This window comes from Dreissena polymorpha, chromosome 13 (genome assembly GCF_020536995.1).
Source record: "Dreissena polymorpha isolate Duluth1 chromosome 13, UMN_Dpol_1.0, whole genome shotgun sequence".
Classification (NCBI taxonomy): Eukaryota; Metazoa; Mollusca; class Bivalvia; order Myida; family Dreissenidae; genus Dreissena; species Dreissena polymorpha.
Window position 1 is genome coordinate 69,216,690 of NC_068367.1, and position 8,116 is coordinate 69,224,805.

The window sequence follows — 8,116 nt, forward strand, 5'->3', positions numbered from 1 at the left end:
TCCTAAACAACAAGTCCAATTCTGATAAAACTTCTCACAAATGTTCCTGGGATGAACCTCTTGCAAATTTGTTCAAATTATGCCCTTGGGATCAAATTTGACCCCGCCCCGGGGGTCAATTAATTGAACATATGCTTATATAAAGCCTATTTTGTGCAAACTTTAAAAATCTACTTGTCCATAACCATTGGGCCTAGTGCTACCACATTTTGTATGTAGTGACATCTAATAGTCCTCTACCAAATTTGTTCAAATTATGCCCCTGGGGTCCGATTTTACACTGCCCCGGGGGTCCCAAAAATGAACATATGCTGATATAAAGCCTATTTTGTGCAAACTTTAAAAATCTTTTTGTCCATAACCGTAGGGCCTAGGGCTACCAAATTCGATATGTAGTGACATCTAAAAGTTCTCTACTTAGTTTGTTCAAATTATGCCCATGGGGTCAAATTTGACCCTGCCCCGGGGTTTACAAAAATGAACATACGCTTAAATAAGGCCTATTTTGTGCAAACTTTAAAAATCTACTTGTCCATTACCGTATGGCATAAGGCTACCGAATTACGTATGTAGTGGCATCTAATAGTCCTCTACCAAATTTGTTCAAATTATGCCCCTGGGGTCAAATTTGACCCTGCCCCGGGGGTCACAAAACTGAACATATGCTTATATTAAAAGCCTATTTTGTGCAAACTTAAAAAATCTTCTTGTCCATAACCGTAGGATCAAGGGCTACCAAATTTGGTATGCAGTGACATCCTATAGTTCTCTACGTAGATTATTCAAATTACGCCCCGGGGATCAAATTTGACCCCGCCCCGGGGGTCAAAAAATTGAACATATGCTTATATACAGCCTATTTTGTGCAAACTTTAAAAATCTTCTTGACCATAACCATTGGGCCTAGTGCTACCACATTTGGTATGTAGTGACATCTAATAGCCCTCTACCAAATTTGTTCAAATTATGCCCCTGGGGTCAAATTTGACCCTACCCCAGGGGTCACAACAATAAACATACTCTAAAAAAAGGCCTATTTTGTGCAAACTTTAAAAATCTTCCTGTCCATAACCATATTGCATAGTGCTATCAAATTTGGTATGTAGTAACATCGAATAGTCCTCTCCCAAGTTTGTTCAAATTAAGCCCCTGGGATCAAATTTGACCCTTCCCCAGGGGTCACAAAATTGAACATATGCTTATATTGGGCCTATTTTGTGCAAACTTTAAAAATTCTCTTGTCCATAACCATTGGGCCTATTTCTACCAAATTTGGTATGTATTAAAATCTTAAAGTTCTCTACCAAGTTTTTTCAAATTATGCCCTTGGGGTCAAATTTGACTCTGCCCCGGTGGTCACAAAATGAACATATGCTTAAATAAGGCCTATTTTGTGCAAAATTTAAAAATCTTCTAGTTCATAAATATAGAGCCTAGGGCTACTAAATTTGGTATGTAATGACATCTAATAGTCCTCTGCCAAATTTGTTCAAATTATTCCCCTGGGCTCAAATTTGACCCTGCCCCTTAGGTCACAAAACTGAACATATGCTTATATAAAGCCTCTTTTGTGCAAACTTTAAAAATCTTCCTGTCCATAACCATTGGGCCTATGGCTACCAAATTTGGTATGTAGTGACATCTTATAGTTCTCTACCAAGTTTGTTCACATTATGCCCCTGGGGCCAAATTTATATATAAAAATGCTCACCCTTCCAACTTTAAGCGTCCAGTGGGACGAGGGATAAAAGAGAAAGTCACATGCTTTAGTACATTTCAACCCATGCGCATTGCACACTTTTTATGCCCCCCTTCAAAGAAGAGGGGGTATATTGTTTTGTTGGTTGGTATGTTGGTATGTCCGTCCGTATGCCGTATGTCCATCCACCAGATGGTTTCCGGATGATAACTCAAGAACGCTTAGGCCTAGGATCATGAAACTTCATAGGTACATTGATCATGACTCGCAGATGACCCCTATTGATTTTGAGGCCACTAGGTCAAAGGTCAAGGTCATGGTGACCCGAAATAGTAAAATGGTTTCCGGATGATAACTCAAGAATGCTAAGGCCTAGGATCATGAAACTTGATAGGTAGATTGATCATGACTCGCAGATGATCCCTATTGATTTTGAGGTCACTAGGTCAAAGGTCAAGGTCACGGTGACCCGAAATAGTAAAATGGTTTCCGGATGCTAACTCAACATTGATCATGACTCGCAAATGACCCCTATAATTTTGAGGTCACTAGGTCGAAGGTCAAGGTCACGGTGACATGAAATAGTAAAATGGTTTCCGGATGATAACTCTAGAACGCTTATGCCTAGGATCATGAATCTTTATTGGTGCATTGATCATGACTCGCAGATGACCCCTATTGATTTTTAGGTCACTAGTTCGAAGGTCAAGGTCGTGGTGACCCAAAATATTAAAATGGTTTCTGGATGATAACTCAAGAATGCTTATGCATAGGATCATGAAACTTCATAGGTACATTGATCATGACTCGCAGATGACCCCTATTGATTTTCAGGTCACTAGGTCAAAGGTAAAGGTCACAATGACTCAACTTAGAAAAATGGTTTCCGGATGATAACTCAAGAACGCTGAGGCCTAGGATCATGAAACCTCATAGGTACATTGATCATGACTCGCAGATGACCCCTATTGATTTTGAGGTCACTAGGTCAAAGGTCAAGGTCACGGTGACCCGAAATAGTAAAATGGTTTCAGAATGATAACTCAAGAATGCTTATGCCTAGGATCATGAAACTTCATAGGTACATTGAGCATGACTGGCAGATGACCCCTATCGATTTTGAGGCCACTAGGTCGAAGGTCAAGGTCACGGTGATCCGAAATAGTAAAATGGTTTCCAGATGATAACTCAAGAACGCTAAGGCCTAGGATTATGAAACTTCATAGGTACATTGACCATGACTCGCAGATGATCCCTGTTGATTTTCATGTCACTAGGTCAAAGGTCAAGGTCATGGTGACCGGAAATAGTAAAATGGTTTCCGGATGCTAACTCAACAACGCTTATGCCTAGGATCATGAAACTTCATAGGTACATTAATCATGACTTGCAGATGACCCCTATTGATTTTCAGGTCACTAGGTCAAAGGTCAAGGTCATGGTGACCCGAAATAGTAAAATGGTTTCCGGATGATAACTTAAGAATGCTTATGCCTAGGATCATGAAACTTCATAGGCACATTGATCATGACTCGCAGATGACCCCTACTAATTTTGAGGTCACTAGGTTGAAGTTCAAGGTCACGGTGACCCGAAAAAGTAAAATGGTTTCTGGATGATAACTCAAGAATGCTTATGCATAGGATCATGAAACTTCATAGGTACATTGATTATGACTCGCAGATGACCTCCAGGGCTTTTTTCCCTGACTTTGTGAAGCGGCCCTGGCACCCTCACTTTGTGAAATAATGAGTCGTGAACTTTCCAAAATTGTGAAAAAATGAGTTGTGAACTTTTCAAAATTGTGAAAAATTGAGTCGCAAACTATTCAAAATTGTGAAAAATTGAGTCGCGAACTTCTTAAAATTGTGAAAAACCGAGCCGTGAAATTGTTTAAATTGTAAAAAACGGCCAATGTTGTAAAACTTTACGGCCCTGTTAGGTTTGTGAATTGTCCCTATCAAAATTGTGAAATGTCCTTCCAGGGCCACTCGCAAAGAAGGAAAAAAAGCCCTGACCCCTTTTGATTTTCAGGTCACTAGGTCAAAGGTAAAGGTCACAGTGACTCAACTTAGAAAAATGGTTTCCGTATGATAACTCAAGAACGCTTATGCCTAGGATCAAGAAACTTCATAGGTACATTGATCATGACTCGCAGATGACCCCTATTGATTTTGAGGTCACTCGGTCAAAGGTAAAGGTCACGGTGACTTGACACAGTAAAATAGTTTCCGGATGATAACTCAAGAAAGCTTACGCCTAGGATCATGAAACTTCATAGGTACATTGATTATGACTCTCAGATGACCCCTATTGATTTTCAGGTCACTAGGTCAAATGTTAAGGTCACAGTGCCAAAAAACTTATTCACACAATGGCTGCCACTACACCTGACAGCCCATATGGGGGGCATGCATGTTTTACAAACAGCCCTTGTTTCACATAAAGAACAGTGGAGCGATACAGGGCCATCATGGCCCTCTTGTTTCCGGTCCCTCGGTATCGATGACTCCAGCACTTTCTTGTAGAGAATTCAATACTGGTTAAGGCGATGCTAGGGGGCGTAAGAGATGTTTCATCTTCCATTATCTCTCATGAACTGACTCAATAATACACTGCAACTCCAATATATCACGGTCCGTTATATCGCGTTGTCCAATATATCGCGAATCGGCTATGGCTCCGAAAAATCTGACGAGCATAATCCTTAAATAAAATGTTTTTATCTGAGAATTTGATGCATTAAAATCCGTTTCAAGCAAGTATTTTTCCCTTTTTTTCACCAACTTTAATCCAACAGTCATAATCCAGTTTTGACCAGATTGTTTGCTTACATTGTACATCACATTAACACCTGTGTACTGCGATAAACAAAAGACCCATTTGTCAAACATGACAGGTCATTTCAGGTGTTACAATTCTCTATTGAATTTGCTTTGAACTGCCGAAACGCACCAGTGCACACATGAAGGTGTACACAATTATAACAGTAAATGTCACAAGTCAATACTGACCTATCTCAACAATCTGTGTGCGTTAGATACAGTATACAATATAGATCAGTTAGTCACAATGCTCTACTATTAAACCCCATGCTGTGCATGCTTTTCATGAGAAATGAATGACGTCATTTTGTACATGGGTCTAATTTGTGCATGCTTTCTTGAACAATGCTTTCTTGAACAACTCGGCAATGTTTTTCGGATTAAAAATTTAATTATACGCATTTGAAAATACTCACATGGAATAATGTTTTGTGTTATACCAATTAATAACATATGGATATAACACAAACTTGAATAAGGTTGGTAAATAGCGTGTTTTGAGATTGCATAATGATGCTAATGTATACATATACATGCATACATAAACTGACAATTTATATCGCGCGCCGGATATATCACGGTCGCGATCTTTGGACCCCTTCAACCGCGATATATTGGAGTTGCAGTGTGCTGAGTCAGCATTATTTGACTTAATTTTTGGTTTGGTTGCTCTGACGAGGGATCGAAAAATTTCAGAATCTTCCTAAAAGCCTAGTGGTAGAGTGTCGTCTTTGATTGCAGGAGGATATGCTGCGGGTTTGATCCCCAGAAGCGACATTGAAAACTAGCCAACTTTGTTATCTAAAAGGCTGCTAAACCTGATATACTAAGATAATGTGAATTTTCTCTCACATGATGGTCATCAGTTATATGATATAAAAACTCACAGTAGTAGTAAACAATGGGACAATAATTAATGAACACATCTTTCATTTGTATTTGACACTTTGAGTTTGACATGGCCTAGATTGAAATATGTGACTTGACTTTGGGTCAAGTTCCCCAGGGGAACTACGTCCCCGTACCCCCATTTTTTTCCGTACCAAAATTGTTTCGTACCCAATTTTTTTTTCGTACCCAATTTTTATTTTGTTGCAAAAGAATTTTCGTACCCAATTTTTTTTCGTACCCAATTTTTTTTGTACTCTATTTTTTTCGTTACCAAATGTTTTTTTGGCCTTTTTTTTTTCGTTCCCAAAATTTGTGTACCAAATTTTTTTTTCGTACCCACATACACAGTTGTAATAATGTAGATCAACTTAAATTGATGCTTGTATATATCCATCCTCTTCAAAAATATTGTCACACCAGTAACTGTCAGTACTTTGATTAACTAAATAACATGAGTTTATATGCAGGTATTACAAAAACATTTCATATGAAGGTATTATACATGTAAACCTAGAGTGGGATTGCACGCATATTTAAAGGGATCTTTTCACGCTTTGGTAAATTGACAAAATTGAAAAAAGTTGTTTCAGATTTGTAAGTTTTCGTTTTAGTTATGATATTTGTGAGAAAACAGTAATACTGAACATTAACCATGCTCTAATATAGCCATTATATGCATCTTTTGACGATTTTAAAACCTAAAAATTATAAAGCGTTGCAACGCGAAACGATTGAATAATTTGGAGAGTTCTGTTTTTGTCGTTAAATTTTGTGAAACTACGAAGATTGCTTATATAAGGTATAAAATACGTCAAGAATGTGTACCCGGCGGAATAGCTCAGTATGCTAAAGCGTTTTTACTTCAGGACTCTGGCAGGACTCCAGGGGTCACTGGTTCGAAACCTGCTCCGGGCAATGTTCTTTTCCTTTTTATACGCCCGTATAAAATACGGGACGTATTATGTGAAACCCCTTGGCGGGCGGGCGGGCGGGCGGCGGGCGGAAGGCATCACTTTGTCCGGACTCTAATTCAAATTGTATTCATCCGATCTTCACCAAACTTGGTCAGCAGTTGCATCTAGTTGATATCTAGGCCAAGTTCGAATATGGGTCATGCCGGGTCAAAAACTAGGTCATAGGGTCAATAAGTGCATTTTCAAAGGGGCCACTTTGTCCGGACTCTATTTCAAATTGTATTCATCCGATCTTCACCAAACTTGGTCAGCAGTTGCATCTAGTTGATATATAGGCCAAGTTCGAATATGGGTCATGCCGGGTCAAAAACTAGGTCATAGGGTCAATTAGTGCATTTTCAACGGCGCCACTTTGTCCGGACTCTAATTCAAATTGTATTCATCCGATCTTCACCAAACTTGGTCAGTAGTTGCATCTAGTTGATATCTAGGTCAAGTCCGAATATGGGTCATGCTGGGTCAAAAACTAGGTCAAAGGGTCAATTAGTGCATTTTACTTTGTCCGGACTCTAATTCAAATTGTATAAATCTTATCTTCACCAAACTTGGTCAGTAGTTGCATCTAGTTGATATCTAGGCCAAGTTCGAATATGGGTCATGCCAGGTAAAAAACTAGGTCATAGGGTCAATTAGTCCATTTTCAACAGCGCCACTTTGTCTGGACTCTTATTCAAATTGTATTCATCCGATCTTTACCAAACTTGGTTAGTAGTTGCATCTAGTTGATATCTAGGTCAAGTTCGAATATGGGTCATGTCGGGTCAAGAACTAGGTCATAGGGTCAATTAGTGCATTTTCAACGGCGCCACTTTGTCCGGACTCTAATTCAAATTGTATTCATCCGAAACTTTTAAACAACTTTTTATCCTGCGTCAAAGTGGTATGGGGGTATAAGTCACATTCAGTGACAAAGCTCTAGTTCAAGTTGAATTCACCAAACTTGGTCAGAGGTAGTATATAGATTATATATCAGTCAGGTCTGATTGGAGACATGCAACCGATTAACACATGCAATATTTTTATGCAATATTTTTATCCAGTTTTATTTTGCGATATTTTCATCGGGTTTATTTTTTTCGCGATTTTTGAAACGAGTTATTTTTAACAACATGTTTATTGGTAAGTTTCATTTTTCCTTCAATCTAATCATGATTTCCACAGGTACATGAGTTTTTCACTGTGCATGGGTACTATAGAAAGGCAACTGTTTATCATTGTCATCAACCTAAAATCAATTTTTATACGCCCGTTTTTAAAAACGGGACGTATTATAGTTTCACCCTTGGCGGGCGGGCGGGCGGCAGGCGGCGTCCACAGCAGTGTCCCCACTCTAATTCAAATAGTTTTCATTCGATCTTTACCAAACTTGGTCAGAAGTTGTGTCTAGACAATATCTAGGTCAAGTTCGAATATTGGTCATGCAGGGTCAAAAACTAGGTCACGGGGTCACTTAGTGCATTTCAAGGATTAAGCATGGTTTCTGCTCTCTTATTGAAGAAGTTTTCACCCGATCTTCACCAAACTTGGTCAGTTGTTGTGTCTAGATGATATGTAGGTCAAGTTCAAATATGGGTCATGCCGGGCCAAAAACTAGGTCAAGAGGTCACTTAGTGCATTTCAAGCATTTAGCATGGTGTCCGCTCTCTAATTGAAGTAGTTTTCATCCGATCTTCATCTAATTTAGTCAGAAGTTGTGTCTGGATGATATGTAGGTCAAGTTCGAATAT

At 39.0% G+C, this 8,116-nt stretch overlaps 1 long non-coding RNA gene across 2 annotated transcripts; it reads left to right on the forward strand.

The window, feature by feature from the left end:
• Positions 1-6,021: 6,021 nt before the first annotated feature.
• LOC127855646 (uncharacterized) lies at positions 6,022-7,520 on the forward strand. 2 transcript variants are annotated; one of them, XR_008037617.1, is made up of 2 exons: positions 6,022-6,820; positions 6,967-7,520. It is a non-coding gene; the product is annotated as an uncharacterized LOC127855646 (long non-coding RNA). The 2 variants fall into 2 exon arrangements; XR_008037618.1 differs by having other exon boundaries at positions 7,123-7,520.
• Positions 7,521-8,116: the final 596 nt, after the last annotated feature.